This window comes from Bacillus rossius, chromosome 16, assembly GCF_032445375.1.
Source record: "Bacillus rossius redtenbacheri isolate Brsri chromosome 16, Brsri_v3, whole genome shotgun sequence".
Classification (NCBI taxonomy): Eukaryota; Metazoa; Arthropoda; class Insecta; order Phasmatodea; family Bacillidae; genus Bacillus; species Bacillus rossius.
Genome location: NC_086343.1, coordinates 28,921,384 through 28,942,982, shown reverse-complemented (window position 1 = coordinate 28,942,982; position 21,599 = coordinate 28,921,384). Strand labels below are relative to the sequence as shown.

The 21,599-nt window shown below is 34.5% G+C and overlaps 1 protein-coding gene across 3 annotated transcripts in view; it reads right to left on the bottom strand.

Moving 5' to 3' along the window:
* Nucleotides 1-1,230: 1,230 nt before the first annotated feature.
* The window catches only part of LOC134540223 (NF-kappa-B essential modulator), a 64,993-nt gene continuing 44,624 nt past the window's right edge, over nucleotides 1,231-21,599 (bottom strand). For 2 of the 3 annotated variants that reach the window (XM_063382838.1, XM_063382840.1), the window contains exon 12: nucleotides 1,231-5,500. The gene's annotated coding sequence lies outside the window, so the exon portion shown is untranslated. The remainder of the gene's footprint in view (nucleotides 5,501-21,599) is intronic. The other variant, XM_063382839.1, reaches the window with a different exon arrangement.

The window sequence follows — 21,599 nt, the reverse complement described above, 5'->3', positions numbered from 1 at the left end:
CAGGGACAGAACTTGATGTACATCTTAGGCTTCCCAATGATAACATGCTGTGCATCATAGAGCTGGGGAGAAACAATATATTCTGACCGACCGGAGAAGCTAAAGGAGAGAGCATGTTGATTCCCCAATAAATAGCCATTACAATTTAAGAAGCTGCAATTGCTGCTTAAGTTAATATTAAAAATGTCTCAGGGTCATACACTGAAATTGGCAGGAATTCTTTGGGCACTCCATGCTTCTTGCGTGGTCAGCTCTACGTTGGATGTTCAAAAAGAGTATTGAATGCCCAAAACTTACACATACTGGTGGAAAATAATGTAACACATAGTGTTGTTTAAAAAATATATTGCATTAAATTATGAGTGAGAAACAATATAAATTCTACCACTCTACCCTGTCAATGAAGTGCAAAATTGCACTACAAATCAGACTCAATTTTCTTTTTTATAATTAATTTTCTCTCTTTATTCATTCTCCCCTGCATCCACTTCTCAAGTCCACGCAGATTTAGTCGCATACAAAAGCATGTTACAAAATCAGATAGGTACTTAATCTATAATAAAAATTTAAAAAAGGCTTACGCACAATGACTTTTAGTAAATATATTCTTAAATGGTTTTCTTATGAATTTTAGCTTTTATACACCTGAAAATAATTGTGTCCATTTCTTCAGTAAAAATGTTTGAAATAAATCACTATTTATGTAAAAATGTAAAATATCAGCAACACCCCGAAGCCGCGGGTTGTTGGCTAGTACTTAATAATTTTGTTTAATCTGAAGTTATGTTTATAGGCTTGATTCAGAAATAGGTATAATAGTTAACAGTTGAAAGGAGACTATGTTTAAATAGGTTTAATTTTTAAACCTTAACTATGTAAATGTAATTACACAATAATTTTAGGGCACAAAACATACAGAATTAATAACAAAGTAACTAGTGAATAAGCATTATTTTATTTACTCTGATTCATTTTATAAGGAAAGAAGTGAATGTGAGATAAAAATCAACCAGTAGCACTAAAAAAAATTCAAAAGAATACATTTTTACAATAAACTGATTTCAAAGGTTAGGTGCTGCTTGGAGTAAATCATTTTTGCAAACACTTTCCAGTTTTAAAGTTTTTATTTCTAGTGATATTTAGGAGGGGGAGATAACCCCTGTCCCTACCAATAGGACTGTCACTTGAAGCAGGCATGGTGCTGGAACGCCTACAAACAGCTCACACTCATTTTGATGTAGAGATAAAACACTTTATTTGCAACAGGTACAAAATGCTTCACTACATGGCCACGCAAAGGTACAAACAGGGCACTGTTAAAAATATACACATCACTATCGGTTCCCCATTGTCATGGGTCAACCGTAATATCTGTAATCACAAGAACAGCAAAGGCCCTTCAGCCCGGCACGTTCGGGAGCGTGGTTGTGCCGTATTAGCGAACGTCAACGTAGTTTTGATGAGTGTACCAAATATACAAAAAACAGTTATTTTCAAAAAGCTGCTCTATGACAAGAAGCAATACACTTGTGTGGGGGCAGGTAATTTTCACGAAAACATTTGACTGCAACATGGGCTACCTGCGCCAGCGGTTTCTTCCTTGCAACTGGCGGCCGCCTGCGAGAGAAGCCAGTGCCTTATTTGACCCAAGCCATTCGGGACACATTTGCTTTCGCTTTCGTGTGCCGACATTAGACACGTCAGAAAGAAACTTCACTAATCACGGAATACGATGCTAATGATGCTTTAACGCATGACTAGTCTCAAAATCTTTTCGTGAAAAATGCACGCCTCTACACGAGAGCATTACTGTTAAAGTGTGCGATATCAAAACAGGTATGGTTTACAGAACATACGGAACCGATTCACGCCGGATTAAAGAGAGCCAACTGCATTACATATACATTAATAGTTTTCATTGTATGTAGTACTACAGTGAAAATGAGTCCATCTGTCCATCACTCAAAACAACAAATACTTTTTTGATTATTTTTAGTCTAAATTTTGAAAATACTTTACAATAACAGGATACGATCTACAATATGTTTGGTGAAAAGAGAATGTTTCAAACTTTAATAAAAAATATTGTCTAAAGTAGATACAGTCCAAAATCATAATCCTACAAAGTTGTGTAGCATACTGAGTTGAATTATATTGTAATTTTACTAAAAATGTTTTTGTTTTTTAAATCTTTACACAGAACTAACATAACGTCAATATATTTTTATTTTTCAAGCCAAACATCCTGCAGACAGGAAAAATGTGGGAAATGGGGTAAAAAAAAAAAAAAAACTCAGGAAATTGAATAATGTTAAGTTTCCAAATTGCATTAGTAATTTTCAATACTAACGTATTCATTTAATTCATGTTACATATGGGGCAGTCAGAACCAAAGGGGTAAACAACCCTTAACGCCTCCAAAAGGAATTAAAATTTTCTTAAGTAATGTACGAAAACTTGCTACATGGCAGCACAAATATTAATTAAGACTACAACTTGGGAACTTTGGGACCAAACAGTTTCTCTTGGCCTACAAAAATTTCCATTAAACTAAACATAATATCTAAATTCTGTCACACTCTTTGCTTCAAACTGCCTCACATGTAGTTATTATCAATTAAATGTTAGAGAAACAATCAATGACTAAACTGTGTATTGACTATTGATTTAATTACTTCCAACATGATCAAATGTTAATAGTCATTAGGATGTCACAATGATGTAAATGATAACAGTGTGGGTAAAACTTTTATGGTAAATTTTATGTGCATTTCCATAAGTATTTGAAATTTTATGTATTAATTCATCTTAAAAGTTGATTGATGAAACAGGAAATGAAAGTTCGGTTAACAGGAAAAACAAAACTATTGGAAATTGTATTAAGAGTGTGGAAACCCTGTTAATGGCTTAGAAGGCAACGACAACATTATTAAACTATTTCGAGCTCTTTTCGTTTGTAACCACATGTGAGTAGCTGCAAGCAACTGGCCATCATATGTATCAATTAAATTAGAGCTACACTGTATATTACAACAGTTTAAAAATACAATTTAAAAAATTATAATATGTACTTGTGCACTAATTGGCTTTATTTCAATTTTTTATCAGTCAATTAGTTGTTTCCAGTTGGGAACACAGGTTGGTCTAAAACAGCCATTAAGTTGTCTATCACGGCTCTTCTTCCTTAAATTAAAGCGAGGTAAGTAACACAATAAAACTTATGTTTTTGAATTGTGTTACATAAACCAATGAAATAGAATTTTTTTTTAATGTGTATAATACTTAAATTAGCACCTTCACTACTGATGTTAATACATATGATGTAACATACACAAAATATACATTTCCCCCGTTTTTAACTTTAATATCATCACTCTACAATATCTTAGTAAACTTTTACTTACTGAAGAGTTTTTTTCTTTTTCAAATACAAAAAAAAAAAAAAAAAAAAACTGGACACCCAAAATTTACAGCAAACAGACGTAATTTTATTATTATACATACTTATTGTCATTATGTACCAACAAATTTAGTCTCGTTAACACACAACACACTACACACTCAATTTTTTGGCAAGCCCAGATCACAATGTTTGTTTTTAATTCATCTTAACACTGGAATTTTAAGTTAAAGTTGGTCATATTTAAATCCTGATAGAATAAGTTAATGAACTGTTTTAAAATTGAATTTTAATATAATTTTTAACTCTTATAATTTTAAAAAACGACATGCATTAAAATTGTTTTGAGGAAATTATTTTGATATTAACCATGCAATGATATATGGAAAAGTCTGTGACTATTTCCTCCAAGCCCTCAAGAAATTTTCCCAACCTAGCGTCACTTTAGACCGAAAGGTTTTCAGTTACTAATTCACAATCCTTCTAGTGTCGTGTCGTTCGTGAACGATTCGATCAAAAACGAATGTATCTTTGAGCGAAAAAATAGCATATGATTCGTTCGCTACGTAAAGAATCTGTTCTTTGAGAGTCGATTACTCAAAACAAGAACACGATTCAGGAGAATATAAAATGCAGAGAGAACTAGAGAAGAACCAGCCGGTCTGATACGATCGTAAAGTGACTCATGATGTCAGGAGTCACAGTAATTAGTAATCACAGCGTGCACGTGTTAAAAGGGTAACATGACAAGGGGAGGGAGTGGGGGGTTAGCGACTGAACAAGTATCACGTTACAATTATTTATCATTGAATGTCTAGAATTTGTTTTACTAAATTTATCGGCGAGAGGTTTGAAATACGATCATGCACATTTTTGTAACAGTCAGTATGTATATAGCAAGAAATCTGGAATTTCAGCTACCTGAGCCGACCAGATATTCAACCAGATGACAAGGCCAGCCACTTGGATGTAATGGGGACACTTGAACAGGTGGAACGAGTTGTGACTCTTGAGATGTGCCGGATCCCTTTGTCGGTGGTCAGAACTAAAATAACAACAAAATGAACGAAACACTACGTGGTACTAATTCAAAATAATGGATTCAGTCAAGTGAATCATTCCGCCCATCACTAAATCCTGCATCAGAACAGAAACACACACCTTCGATACAGTACCATGCGGAGTGTTTTAATCAGTTCTTCTGACTTACAATGTATATAATTAACATGAAAACATGTTTTAACTACAGTACCATCCACCAACTCAACATACGTAAAAATTTATAGACAAAATAAAACCTTTTATTAAAGACATAATTAAAATGTGACCAACGAGATCTTATTTCTGTGTTAAAAAAGTCTTGGAATATAATGGCACTCAAAAATAAGTCATGTACTTATATTAAATAGTTACTTGAGTATCAAGTACCTAAATTTTTAGCCATGTAGGCATATTCAAACTTCCAAATATCATGCTGAAAATACACATACATAATTTTATACATAATATTAAGCTAATCAATAAAAATATGTAACTAAGTATTTATTTTCAATTAAAAAATTTTCAGTTCACAAAGAAAAGTATTATTGTACCTCAAAATCTACATCCAAATGAAAAAAAATCATTGCAAAAATGAGAAGTCAAGTTTAGGGGGGAAAAAAAAGTTTACAACAACAGTTAAATAAAATATTTCATAAACTACTATACAATACAATATATTTAATACAGTTAACATATTTCAATACAATATATTTTACAATACATATATTTCAACATATAAGTACTACCTAATCCTAACTAAATCTAAAATATATAAAATTAAAAACACACAAACACAACATAAATAACTTCAAACAATACTCAAAATATTGGCACAGGTGACAAAATACAGTGGAACCTAATTACAAAGTACCTCACAATGATTTCTCACTTTAAGTCAATGTTTTCAGATCCCCAAGATATGGCAATCATTTAGTAAGAGTTCAGTAAGGCGTTCTTTCATCATGATGTGCCAAAACGTTTTTTTCTCTTTCTCTCAGGCTTGTTTCAATTAGATTTCACTGCAGTAACAATGTCCGTGTCAGGCCTGTGTGATCTGCACTGCTCACAACACAAAAAAGAAAAAAAATCCTTTCAGTAATTCTGATGAGCTCGTACACAAGTGTGCTTGTAAAATGGACGTAGTTATGCGAAAAGGAACCAACCCACATGAAACCTATTCTGAGTATTTCCAAGTTAAAGTTAATTATAAATTGTAATTCTCGTATTGATAACATAATGTGGGTATATAATTTTAATGGTCTAGACTCTAGTATAAATACTGATGTAATAATAGCGACGACGGTACGATCAACCTTGTACGATTTTAATTTATTTTCAAATAAAATATGATAAAATTGTGGTTTGGTTCCTTTTTGCATAACTACGTCCAAATAACACTCCATCATAAGCATTTGCAAAGTAAAAAAAATCACCTCTAAAGAATGTTTAGCTTATCGTGCAGACAATCCAGCCAGGGACAAAGCAGTATAAAACACATCCTGACGATTTATATCACTCATGTTTAGCGCTTACAGTGCCAGAGCTCTCCTGCACCAGGTGTGGAGGTTATTCTCATCAATTCCCTAATTAGTGGCATCACAGAAACCTCCCACATCATGCGAGATGCACGCTTGCGTGATAGCTGCCTCAACGGTAGGCGGGATTACTGTAATTACTAGGCCTGAGCAAGTACTCAAAACTTCAAATATAAAAATTAAAAATATTTTATAATTCACATTAAATTTCAAATACCAACTACTACTTCAAAATAAAAGTTTTCGATTAAATTCAAAGTGCAGTGAAGCTGTTACAATATCACTTTGGGTAACTACTGACACCGAGGTTAACAGTCGTCATTGATACAATACAAAATGTGTTTCATACACAATTTCAACATATTACTGGGCATGTTGTAACTAGCCATACTTTACTTACACATGTGCACAGTGAACCACAGTTGTGAGTTGATAAGAAAAAAAGTGAATAAGAACTCTGCAGCCATTGCAAAAAATTCCTAGAAATATTGCTGTTTTGTAACATTTATAACTATTATATGAAATATCTAGTGCTGTTTACACAACCATGTAAAATGTTTTTCTATAAACCATGAATTCTACATATCATTAAAACAAATAATAATTCCCACTATTGCTATTCAAAATTGATATTCACATTCGAGAATAATATGACATCTGTATTTGAATTAGACCATTTCCGAATAAAAGTCTTACGTTCGCACACGCACCTAGTAACTACACCTCCTTTTCTTGACTGGACAGAGCTTATCACAGGTCTTCAAATGGCACACTAGAATCCACCCATTGCAGAAATAGCACCCGTTGTTCTTCGCAACTCACATCTTCATTGCTCAATAATATCATCATAAAACAATTCAAAAGTGTCTGTCTGTCTGTCTCTCTCTCTCTCTCTCTCTCTCTCTCTCTATATATATATATATATATATATATATATATATATATATATATATATATATATATATATATATATATATATATATATATATATATATATATATATATATATATATATATATATATATATATATATATATATATATATATATATATATATATATATATATATATATATATATATATATATATATATATATATATATATATATATATATATATATATATATATATATATATATATATATATATATATATATATATATATATATATATATATATATATATATATATATATATATATATATATATATATATATAGTATTAGTTGTTAATCATTGATAAAGTAAATGAGACAACCAGATTCACAAATGCGAACAGCAACTCACTAAAAATTCTAAGATTTTGATAGCTAAATAAAATAAACTTTTCTAAAATAAATTCAAGCCCAGTCATGAAGTAGCCAGAAGTATTTGCCTTTAAAACTGAAAAGTTTTAGTTCTGCAATATGTTTAACTATCAATATTTATATGGTCCAAAAACATTAGAAATGTAACTTTAAGCAGCTAACTGTAGTTAGTATATGAAAAATAGTGCCATGTTGGTCCCGGCTCTTAGAAATTCAAGTGGTACCGAGAACTACGGCTGTGCGGATATTCAAAATTTAAAAAAAAATCAAAACACATAATTTATTATTCATATTTGATTTCATTTCAAATACTTACACTTCAAAATGATATTTGTTTCAATTGTAAGCTGTTGCATTTCACGTCATGTATTGATAAAAACTGAGACGAAGAGTCATCGTTGTAGGGTACAATATAAATATGTAATTCCCAGTTTAAATACGTAAATGGACCCGATATAGGCAACTCCCCTGAGTTTATTCTCACAGGTGCACAGTAAATGGCAGAGTTGTTAAAGATCAGACTGGGGGACAACCTGTAATACAGAAATGTTTCGATAAATTTAAAAGAAGGCAAGTAAATAATAAGAAGTTTGCAAGCTCTGAAAAAAAAATCACTAAAAATCCAAAAGTATGCTTCTTTTATAGTTGTGTTTAAAACTTTAGCAGTCTCTAACTACGTATTAATGTTGAATACCTGTACAAGTGTTAGTTAAAAAATTACCTGGAAAAATTGTGAATGAAAAATTGGTCTGTGCTCTTAATATTCAAATTCAATATTTATATTTGAGAATATTTTGATATTAGTATTCAAATTTGGTTCAAAAAAAAACAACTGAAATTCGCAATGGCTACACAAATCAGCAATAACATTTCCCTGAAATGTCCCTGACTTTCCATGACAAAAATTCAAAATTTTGCTAATTCTATTTAAATAATTTACCTATATTGTGATTATCAGAAAGAAATATAAAAATTACAGCCTACACCATGCCCATAGCTGGCCTAGAATACTATAAAAAAAAATGAAAATTCAAACTGAATCTCGCATACACCATTTCATAGCATGTAAGACTACGCACAAAAACACCAATTGAAAAAAAAAAAATTTCAGACTGGAGCATGAAATTGTCCCCTCAAATTACTCTCACTGGGGAATTTTCATGACTATTCCAGGATCTTACTTTCCCCCAACTTCCCAGAAGTGCATACCCTGGCACAGGCCTAGTCCCCGTACAATGGAAATCTTAAAAGCCAAACTTTTCCCAGCAAAGATAAAGTAGATGTCAGGGGACAACAAATCACCTCAGCGCAGACAACACAGCACAATTTAGTTCTAACTTCCCTCTGAAGCAATGTCGTTACTATCAATATTGATCACAAACCTAAGTTTCCTTCAATTATAACTGGACACGTGTTTCATTTATCACAAAAATATGCAATTTTTAAATTTTTTTAACAAATATCTTTAACTACTCTAATCATACTTGGCCGACACAAAAACCTGCACACATGAAGGAACTGGGTTTGGAATACTATCAGAAATAAAACAGTATGGAGCAGGCACAGACTTATAACTCTTAACTACAGACAAGCATTTATAATTTTTTTATTTTTAGTCCAATTTCATTTTTAAACATTTTGGTTTAACTGTTTTTATTTTTTATAAATTATGTTTTGAAACACTTATCCCACCAAATTAAAGTGATGATGACATGCTCCATCTTTACAATAAAATTTTTTTTTAAATATATTTATCTAAAACAGATACATTCAGACCAATAAAAATAAATTAGTGGGCATTTGTAGTTTAACAGTAATTCAGTACTCATAAGATATGCATGATCAAACAAACTTTGGTACAAAATTTGTAGAGAAAATATTAGGCATATGTGAATACTAGTTTTTTGATGCTAAGAAAATATCAAATTGAAATTTTTAAAATATCTGTGAAGTTGAATAAAATTTAAAATTTAAAATATTCACGAAGTCAAATCCAACTGAGATTATGGTTTTCGGCGAAGCTGTGTTATACTTATTTTATAAAATACAGGATTAAAGTAAAAAAATAAAATAAAAATAAAATTAACAATTTTTTATGTTTGAACTGAATAAGTGACTAACCAATCGGGCCCTATTTATAACAACAGTCAATAAAAATTATAAAATAACTATATTAATATTCAGCATACATAAAAGCAATTGGAGAGCTACCTTTTGATTATTTTTTTTAAATTAACCAACTTTATGGAAGCAAAAAAACACACACACACTCACACAGAGATATACATGTACAAAACTAAATATTTTCATGACAAATTTGAGAGGCTTCCAATGTTTTAAAGCTTTGTAACAAATGTGAAGTTTCACATCAGATGCAAAGCTTCGCATCACAACCGACGCTTCAAATAAAACAATTAGCAAATTTCCTGGCAAAATCAAAACGAATATTAAAAAGAGCTTCAATAAATTTGTTAAATCGAAAGCTTCACACAAGTGTAGAAATAATAACATTCTTTGCATATTAAACATTAAAGAATACATTTTTTTCTACTTGAACTAAGTTTTATTTAAATGCTGATTAATTTAATGATTATCTTGCAAATTGGTGGTATTCGTTGTATTCACACGCTATTCAGTGTTCTTTTGGCTTTATCGCAACTCACCATATAATCGTGTTCCTAGTCATAACTAGTCTCAGCTCATCACTCACACCTATACACACACCCACACCCACACAGAGCTTTAAGTATATGCAAAAAACAATGCACCATCGCACAATACACTGTGTGCAGGATATCTGAAGGCTTGGCCAACAACGAAACTGTCGTAGAACAAGGGCTAAATTTCAGCTTTCAATTTAAAATATATAAACATACAAAACTGTTGTGTGAGCGATCAGAACACTTAAAATCAATGATGCGAGTAATTGAAGCTTCAGATTAACATTAGACGGAACAGCTAGGTATTTACTGCTGTTGTATTAATCTTACAATAAATCAAGATTCAGAAGGGAGAAGTATTTTTACAGAATTTACAACATGAAAATTTAATTTAAAACTAGGGATAAAACAGGGGTTCAATGAAAAAAAAAAACTAATTAAAAACTCTCTTTTGTAGGCACACTATTAAAGCCATGGAAATTGTTTGTAAAACTTATGAATATTACTTATAACTTTTGTCTCAAACAATTTTTGATACAAATTACCTACCAATGCTGAAAAGGCATTAAAGGTCAAAAATATGTTTAACTCCCTTATTAGAAAAACTATTAAATCTGTTACAATTTATAAAAAATCTTCTAAATATTATCTAAAACTTTAGACTGATAATTTTTTTTTTTTTTAATAAAACTAACCCTTACTCAAAGGAATTGAAAAAAACATAACTTCTGTACCATGCACACTATTCAAACCATTCTTATTTACGTTTCTTCATATCTATCCTAATATCTTTCCCCAAGATAATGTTCATTTAATGTGAAATTATATAAATTAAACTATCTATTGATTCTGGGAAATTTGAGAAACAAACATTTAAAGTGTTGAATGTTTCAGCACCATAGTTAATAAATATCATTCACTTCTTGTACATTATTTTATTATTGACCCTTGGCACCTAGATTCGGATTCCAAGGGTGGATTCGACATGCCCTTTACGATTCGGATTTGAGAGAACGGGAGTTTTACCCAACAATATTTGAAACACATTGTAAGCGAGACTCGGTTTGTAAACGGAAGACACCAACACAAAGTTGCTCTCTTGCTAGCGCGGCAAGCTGGTTTCTAGCGAGCTTAGTTACAGGCAATAAGACGGACAGCCCGCGAGTGCCGAGAACGGTGAGTACAAGTTTAGGCTGCAGGCATCTGGGAAGTATGCCAGGGCTCTATGAAGCGACCTCTGGGTCCAGTGATAAGCGAGCAGCGCACTTCCTACCCTGTACAACTGTCGATGGCTCGCAGCCGTTCCGTAGCCCACGGAGAGTGGATTGTAAAGTCCCCAGAGGAGCAGAATGACGCAAGATAGCATTTCCCCTAATGCCGTGAGCAGGCGACACTGTGAACTATAAAAAAGGGACGGGTGAGATCTGCGCAATGTCAACGGAGGCCCTGTGTCAGCCAATGAGCTACACGGCTCGAGTTCCTTTGGCTTTCGGCCGTCAGCCCGGGCATTTCTGTGAAACTGACCGGAAGGTCTCCACAAAAACCCTAGACTGGTCCCTCAAAACTGAAGTTAGTGATTGGAAACCGCTCCTGCTTCGTCCGCTCTTGCAATAGTTTATTTACAACAAAGGGCTATGCTTCTGCCTTTGCTTATCCTGACGCCAGTCCCGCTTGCGTGTCCCCGGTTTTATCGTAGAATTCGTTTTGCAAAAATGGAAGGCAGGAAGGCTGGTCGGAAAGGGTTACCATTGTCATTGTCTATCCAAAAATTTAATGGTTTATAAAGGTATGCAAATTGTAACATAATTAACTTAAGATTCAAAATAAAGGAGCTGAATGTAAACCTTAATTTCAAGTGTAAGAACTGAAATTTATGGGAACAACAGTGTTGTAATATTTAAGGTAAATTATGTTACTAAACCTCCCTTCAGGTTTTGTAACACTTGGAATAAGAACACGGGCATATTTTCAATATGGTTTATCAGTAGCAATTCAGCGATTCAAAACAAATTAGGAAAATAAGAAAGCTTGTATCAGAAATAAAATTTTGTTAGAAAATTATTTTGTGTGCATTGGGAGAATGGCTACTCCAGGATCTGGATGCTACACATTCATAAATATTCAAAACTTAATGCTTCTCATATTATTTTTGGTCAATTGTAACTATCTGGAACTATACATATCGTGAGTCTACAACCTTTCCAAAGAGAAACATCGCATACTGTCACGCAACACTTAGATGCAATTGGGTGGAAAAAAAAAGCCTTAATTTAAATTTTTTGCCCTTTTTCAAGAACAGATTCGAATGGTCGCCAACATACAATCCACCATCACTGTAATTATTGTAAATTAAATATTTTGATTATATGTATATGGCTACAATTGTTGAGCTTATAATCTAGTAATGGGCCAATCTAATTCTCAAATCCCCAAACCACCACAAAAACTTTAGTAATCTAAAGTTCTGATATTCAATGAGAAAGATTCAAAGAAAAATATTTGAGGAAGTAAAATTCAGAAATTTAATACAAACCAGTATAATTTTACTTTAACAAAAACTATTAAAGAAATTTTGTTTTACCACCAGCAAAAATGCTTTAAGAATGTGTTCAGTACTTAAGAAAAATTCATCATTAATAATGGCGGAAAAATAAGTTGTATCAAGAACAATTAAATACTGTATTTATTTGAATATAATTGTAAACTTGTATCTTGCTATTGGGAACAGCTTAGTTTTAAGAACTACAGGCTCTGCATAATAAATGTGTCACTTTTGTAACTTACGTCACTTTTGCCTCCTGAACCTCCACTTGGATGAAAAACTATGTGCTCTGCATGTAAACAGCATCACTTATGCCACTTTAGTCCACAGCTTCTTGGACCTCTGCACAAGCGTGACAGATGAGAGAAGCATGATATTTTTTTAACTACAGTTTTTTTTAGAGAGAGGCTCTACTGAAAAAAAAGTGACACAAGAAAAGGTCTAGTAATTAAGGAATAAACTTAATAATTTAAATAATTTTCAAGCACTATGTACTTGAATTGCGATTTTAAATCCATAAAGTCTTTTTCATAAACTCATTCTCAGCGGCATTAAATTCGGGTAAGTACGGTACTAAACTTACTTTATTTTAAAACTTAACTATGTTTCTTCAAAATTCAAATTTCTCTGGTTTTGCTCATATACTATTTTGATTCTGACTCTCTAGATACAGTGTTTTCTCGCATAATCATCGTACATTTTATTCTAAAATCAAGTTTGAAAAGTAGGGGTGTGACGACTATGCGAGAAATTTTTTTAAATTTTTATTGGATAAAGTTATTTATGAAAACAAAATCCATTCATGGAAAGTACGTTTATTTAAAAAGTGAAGTTTAAAGGAACACGTCAAACAATTTAAATTAATAAGTTGTGCAACAAAAACCTTTCTTCAACTTTAAATAGAAAAACCAAAACTCTGACGCCAACACAAGCCACTTGAATCTGTGACGTGAACTAACGTGTCGTAGTACACACTTGCCACAAAAGAATGCGGGCCATCAAATGTAGTTAACTCGGCAGGTGACAGAGAGCGCGCGTTGCAGGAATCGGCGAGATATTGATATTCGACTACGTGTGCGCACTCTATACGGGAAGCAACATAACCAAACACGAATGATACCAACTAGCGCTTTCTACATTATTGTAAATGGTACATCCAGGGGGGCGCAAGTCTATAGGCCGAATCATGACACTAAATTATTGTGCGGCTTACACAGGGCCAATATAGGGAAAATAAATCGTAACTGTAATTACTGAGCATGAATTAGAAAAAAAGATTGTATCTTACGTGAAACTTAATTGTAGTACTATTTACGTACTGATTTACTATAATTATTCCATAATTATAACTTTATGTGTATATGTGGATAATGTTGTCATGGTGGTCAAATTGAATAAATGGCAGATTCAGTATTTGTGTACATGGAGGCTTTCATTCATTGAGTATTTGGTTTTAGTCAATTTATAATAAATGCTATTGATTCTGTTATTTTACTGAATTATAACTTTGTTAGAACATTTTTGTAGTATTCCAAGAACTATTCTAGCATAATAATAATCCTAAATAAATTGCTAATCACGGAAGAAAAAAAAAACCAGGGTTGCCAGTTTTTTTTCTATCACAAGATTATTATTGTGCTCTTGTTAATGCTTAAATTATAAAATTATATAACACAATTTAATAATCGAATGAACACTACTGTCTAAATAATACTATTACTTTTATCTAAACTGTGATTAATTGTAAATAATGTACTGTTTTTAAGTTGTTAAGTTGCTTCCAAAATCCTCATGGTTCCATTTTAAGGTGGAAAATAAGATCGATTGTTATAACATTGAGTTGCGACTCTATATCTTACTTGCTTTGTGGGTACATCGCGACGATGCAAACGTATAGATAAAGGTAATAACGTTTAAAAACGTATTTAAAAGAAAATTTTACATGTCAGACAACTTTGAATTTCCGTTAGTTAAATAAGTACAGTGGGACCTCGTTACTACGAGAGCTGACGATGGCGGCAAAAATTCTCGTAACGAGTAGGACTCGTTATAACCGAGTATAAAAAATTTAAGTTGAGTTAGATTCTGGAACATCTAAACAGTCTTTAATTTCACACCGTAACTTGAAAACGGTGCACTATAGTGAAAAAATGTATTGAATAAAAGTTGTAGAAAATTAAATTACGAATAGAAAGTGCCTCTATGGGATTTTTTGTATCTACAACTGTTTTTGATTTAATCGCGAATGAAATGGCCTGATACAAAGACCGGCGCCGTTCATGTCCACGCAGGTAAGGTATGTGAAGCCGTGAAAAATAAAGGAGCGAAGAAAGGAAGTGTGTCGGCTGGTCTATTTTTAGATTTACCCTTCGGCCGACAGGAGGGGAAGCAACTGGCGCCGTCAAGAGAAAGAAAGAGGATGGAAAAGAGAGAGGGCACATTTTGTTTGTCACCACTCCTTCCTCCCCTGATCAAAGCTTATACCTGCTAAGGACCCAGTCCGTCTGGCGCCCGGTGCCCGCGTAGACACGCAGCTGTCTGTGTTTACACCGGTTCTCGTCTGATCACATGGCAGATGTGCAAGAAAAGTGTCTCGCGATTTTACAGCGATTTGGCTAAATAGCTTGTTTTTAGTGCTTCGGGAGTGTATTTTGAGTGCTACACAACATTGTGCATGCGCACAATTAAAGGTGAGAGGCTGCTTTGCCGACTAAACTGTATATATCATTATAAATAGTGTGAAAAAAGACTCGTGCATGAACATAAACAATGGCTTGTAGAATAAAAACACGACAATCCTCGCTGCAAGTCAGAGTGCGCGCGGCAGTATCTGTACCATAATCGCTGCGACTCAAGAGTCCGCGCGAAACGAACTGTGTAGAGAGCAGCCGATATTTGTATAACAAGATGGCGGAAACAAATGTGATTGATTTACATAGTTTAAATAGTGCACCAGTGGGATTTAGCAGTGTAAATATTGAAAATAATGTAAAAAATAGGGAAAATAATTTGCAAAATTACAGACATTAGTGTAAACATGTGCCCCAATCCTAACCAAATCTTGTACGAACTACATTGCCCAGCAAAAGGGGAAACAATTACCCCTGAATCTGTGTTCGGACATTTCGGGAACCTATTTTATGTAGGTACCGATGGGGAAAAAAGCATTATGCTCAGAGTTCACCTGAGGAAAATTGAGCATGATAACCTGGATCTCCACCCCTATATAATTACCAACAAAAATTAGTACAGACCACAATTTTTTTTAAGTATGATGAGGACATACCAGAAATAATCTGCGAAGATGAATTCTTCAAATATTTCGTGAACTACACTCAGCAACAAAAGGTGATGGCCACAGCAAGCGAGCAAATAGTTCAACAACCACCAGCCACAGCGGTCACTCTCCCCCCCCCCCCCCCAACACCCATGGAGAGTACCGACTGGCAAGTGGCAGGCAGCAGTGCCACGAAACGACCGATAACAAGTACCATACCCAACAGTCCACAACATGCGCCAAAGACCAAAGCAATCAAAGTGCACAACAACAGATATTGCAGGTCGACATGGAAGAAGCTAATTCCCCCACAGTAGACCCACAGACCGCAGCGCATACCACCCAACAGAAGCCGCAACTAGCACGTATTATCATTAACCCCTCAACCAAGACAATAGTAAAATTGAAATTGCCCCCCCCCCCCCCCCCCCCCCCCATCGGTGTAAAAACAGGGATGAATCAAGCATTTAACATACATAAGCAACACCTGAATGCACTACTAAAGCACAACTACATCCTCCAAGCTACCAGGTACCAAGTTGAGATAATAATGGAAACACCAGCAGACCACGCTGCCACACTCCAGTACCTCAAGGAACACGGATTCGAGAGCTACACGCACCCCCAGACCTGACCAGAAAAACAGCCGTTTTGTGGTCAGGGGGCTGGACTCAAGACTACCACCCGGACGAACTGGCAGATCAAGTACGGGCCCTTGGTCTGGACGTCACATCAGTGAAGAGGATGGACCGCCGCTCATCAGAGGGCGAACGCACGCCTCTTCCCCTGTTCCTTGTCGCACTCAATGGAACAACCCAGCTCAGCACAATCCTGGGAAAACACTACCTCGACCATGTCGAGGTGGTTTTCGAGGCATACAGGGGCCAACCCGAAATCCAGCGCTGGGGCCATACCAGCTTCTGATGCGACATGAGCCCAAGATGCGTACGCTGCCCAGGAGCGCACCCCTCAACCAACTGCACAGTCACCAGAGAGGACACACCTTTCTGTGTGAACTGTGGAGAACACCAGCTGCAGGACACCGCACACCACGCTGCCGCCAGGGATTGCCCAGTCAGGATGGCAATGCTGACATCCACCCACAAGGTAACTAGGCCACCCAAACAATCCATTACACCACCGCAAACCACGTCAACTTTCCCCCGCTGCGACCATCAAAATCAACCTTTGCAAGTACTCTCAGAACCTACAAGGAACAATCACCCACATAGATAACATTCCAAGCACCAAACACACCAGACACCCAGCATCCCTCTCGGAACACCTGCGCACCAATTAATTTCATCCCATGCCAAAACAGGAAAACCGCCACCCCGCCTAATAATCAAACGCCTAACAGGGAACCCAACCCAATGAGTGAAATTACAGAGCTGATTAGATTGGTAAAAGAACTTAACTTGCTAAAATGGGTCCCTTTTATCATCTTTGATGCCGCCAGAAAACTTAAACAAGCGCAGAACTACGATGAGAAGTGCGCAGTGATCTTCTTCATTTGTATTGATTAAATTTTGAGTCGCCATCGTACAAAATTTAACTACAGTAGGACATTGATGATACGTTCCCGTTTCATATGCCGATTAATTTTGGTCCCGCCGAAAGTACTATATTTACAATGGTTTACTTTTCCGGAATATACACTTATAAAATCATTAATTTCCCGTATCATACGTTTATACGAAGCGGAAAAGCCCTAAAATTCAAAAAAAAAATTGTTAGATATATTCCTCCTGATAAATTACGTTTTAATTAATGCTTTTATTTTGAAAAACGTTCATTGTTTACCTTAGCAAACGCAAGAAAATAACTTCATCCCATCATAGATATGGATAGTATCAGGAAGACTGTGCACTTCGCTAGTAGCATCTATGGCCAGCACCAAGCGAGACTATTGGCGCAAACTAGCAAGGATTATGAAAATGGTGCACGCGCTTTACCAAGGCACGGATCTCATATTTTGTGCAATCATTAATCTTTGAACTGAATATACCCGTTTGTTATTGTTTTCTTACGATCGGATTGTTTTGTATTTTACGTTTCTCAAGTTAAAATTTTATTGAAAACTGTTCTGTTGCATAAAGTTGTTTGTAAAATGAAACAAACAAGCAAAAATTTCTGATTTTCTTTTTACAATAGCCTAATTTTTTTTATTTATAATTTAGGCTTGGTGACTTTCCCCCCCCCTCCAAGAAAGGACTTCAAACATTTTGTAAGGCCACTGTTTCTCATGTCAGCTTTACTTGAGTATGGACTGTATTTTACATTTCTGGTTGTTTTATTATATGTATATATAATGATGAATTCATATCTTCCATTAATATAATGCAATTATTTACACATTATGTAGGTATTTAAGTTTAATCTGACATTGTGCTGGTATGATAGATTGAATTTATATAGTTTAAAACTAATTTATGTTATTTGTAATAATATTGTTACTTAATGGGAAAATATTTTTCCCTGGAGTATCGAAAGTATTGAAGTATCGAAAGTATCAAACTGAAAAAACAATACAGAATCGAGTATCGAAAGTGTGGTATCGTCCCACCTCTAATTTCAACACATTCCCTCCCTTATTTCAACCTTCTGCGTGAGAAACTGTCAGCATCCTCCTCCCCTCCCACACCGAGTGCAGCAAAAGCCAGGTTGTATAGTCCATTCTCGGTAAAATAAATATTTTTATGGGCTTATACGACTGTCCTTCGCCGTTAATAAATACTTTATAAGTTTAAGTTATTATGATACAATTTGTTTATTAGTCACACAGCAGTTTCTGCTGAAAAATCACTAATACCTCGAATTTTATTGAATAGAAAAATTTAGCAGGGCCGTAAATATATTTCTTTTACTGCATAGTTACTTTTCCATCTGCATTTGAACGTGGTTCTTTTCTTTTTTCTTTTACGCTGTGAAGGGTCGTGGAAAAGATAATTGCTTGAGCTGTCAAAATAAATATCGCTGACAGCAAGGGCAGGAGCGCATCCTGATAGTCTGTCGTTGTGATTATCTACTCCAAAAACATGTCACAGCATTTCAGGATAGCATTGTTCTTATATCTTTCGTTTATAGCCGAATGTTTTCTACCTGATCCACACAAGTTCCTTCGCCACATTTTGAACGTAAATAACAACCAGCCGGCTAGCATAGCCAAACTCGCGTGACGTGAATTCACTTAGCGTGATTATTTATCCGAAGCCATTGTTCGAGGTATGCGAGTCCGAGGTGTAATATGAATTTAAAAAGTTGTCTTTTTTACACCATAGACTATTTGAATATGAAATCTATGCGAAAAAAGGTGATTTTTTATGTAGTATTTGGATTTTTTTGGGTTGGGGGGGGGGGGGGGGGGGGGGAATTGGCCCGAATTCTCTATTGCGACCATTCCGTTTATAAGTCCGTTTTTCCGGAAACCGTGAGGGATCACATCAGCGGGATTCTACTCTGTGTCTATATATATACACGCACGCATGCGCGCACCCACGCGCGCACGCACGCCCACGCCCATGCGCGCGCACACACACACACACACACACACATTTCTCTCTCTCTGTCTTCACTAAAGTTCCAGGGATACAAGTGGTGTCTTTGCGACCCATACGTGAGTAAATACTGTATAAAGTTACATTAACATACCGCATACCCTTTAAAATGAACGTACTTAACTATAGAAAGTTGAAAACAGTATTGCCGCTCAGGTGTACACTCAGGAATGTTTGAGTCCACCTTGAGACCACAGAGTTAGTAAAGTTATTTATATGGAGGTTGAGGAATGTGGCTATAAAAAAATTGAACACTTGGGATAAAAAATTGTGAGCAAGTCCTTCAGTGCTAACCAGTGATGTGTAAATATCTAACTTTGTGTGTTCTCATGTAGCAAATAAATTTATAATACAAAACTTGACACCAATTTTAACATAGAATCCCTAAAAATAATACCAAGCTTGACAAATATACGAAAAGTAACTATTTTAGGGAAACCTGTAACCTGTATAGCAACTATAAAAATACCTATAATTTATTAGCCAGAAAAATTGTGTTGGGACAAACGTGACATCTAAGATATTCAACATTTTGTTGGTTCACTAAAGCATTACGACACTGAGCTATCTTTCAGGTATTTTTCAAACTAAAAGTTGCAGCCCGATATATCTTAGTTTAGACTTGATTTTCAACAAGGAATTTTATAAAAATACTGCTCATCTTATATGTTATACATAAAATATTATCCTGAAACACTTTAAAACACATATTATAGCACTAAGTATACATTTGTAAATTTGTTTTTGCTTAAACGACTGAAATGAGTCTGTCAATACTTCCTACAAAAAAAATATTTTTTTTTTCAAGTGGCAAGATTTGAACCAAATCCCTTCAGGATAACTAACTAGTGCACGTTCTACTACTAGATATCGGGACAATTTGAGTTTAGACAGGAGTCTATGTATAATCGACAGTGTAATGCCATATTTATAAAGAATTTTTAAACTTGGAATTAGTGATGGGTCGATTCCACCGATTCCAGTATAATCGTGGGATTCAGAATACAATGGTTTTGGAATCGACCATGACCGATTCCTGCATTGTTTTTAAGTTTGCAAAATACATCTCCCACGCAACGTAAGAAAATATTAAAATGCATGCAAATATAATTTTTAAACTACACACCTAATACAATCTTTTTTTACGTTACTGATTTACGAATTACTGTGATTAACATATTTATTTACTTGCATCGCCATTTTCCCTACAGTACAAATGCAGTATCTACTTTCCCGCTTTAAGCGAAAGCATTTTTCGGAAATTACATTGCAGCAGCACTGCATTTAATAGTAAACCTTCAAAAATAATTAGACAAAACCATAAATGTTAAAAGAAAATTATGTAAATGTAAACGGCAAGTAAAATAATGCAAACGTTAACTATTTGATCATTGCAGCTACATTTGCCATTGTAAACAACCTAATTTTTTTTTTGTTTGTGCCAACTGCCATGGTAAACCATACGGCCATGAACCAAATCTTTGGTGACGTGAACGTGAAAATTAAGATGTTTCACATTTCTGCACTTTAAACTTTAAAGAAATAAATTAAATAATTTTTGAATGAGATTTTACCCAAATTCACAGTGGATTATTGCGACCATATTAAAATAAGTGTAAAAGCAACATAACCAAATTGCTGTAAATCTGCGTTCTTGTGCGTGTTCAGCGATGCTCGTTTTACGTTAGATATATTTCGGAAAGGCAGTTGGCTAATCTGAATTTCCAAACATTGCTGCTGAAACGTCCGTAAATTTTTATTACCAAACATAAACAATCTTTTGAAAGTAGTTTAACAGAATTGTTTCCGATAAATTTCTGAAATGAATTAAATGTTCACACGCAATTATTTGAAGAGTTTAAATATTTTATGTAAGAAAATCTCACCATAAAATGTGGAAATTTTGAGATGCTAAAACATGCACATAACTTTCTTACTCAAGAACCGAAAATTTATTTTCTCTTTACGGTTGTGAAGAACTGCAAGACTGGATGGATTTATTCTTTTCACCGAGTAAGATAATTAAGTTCTAGGTAATATATTAAAACGTAAGCATCTATGACATTTTATTTTAGTGTGGTGCATATTTGTTTCTTGTCATTTCCATCATAATGAGATAATGGCTGTATCCGAATACTGGCCTAATGGATCCCTTAGCTAAGGGATACACTAAAAGTGCATCGTAGTGGACGCGGCCATCTTTGTGTTGAATCCGAATTCTCACAAGGGATGCCGATGCATCCCTTCACGCATCCACTAATTCGAGATTTCTAGGGATGCG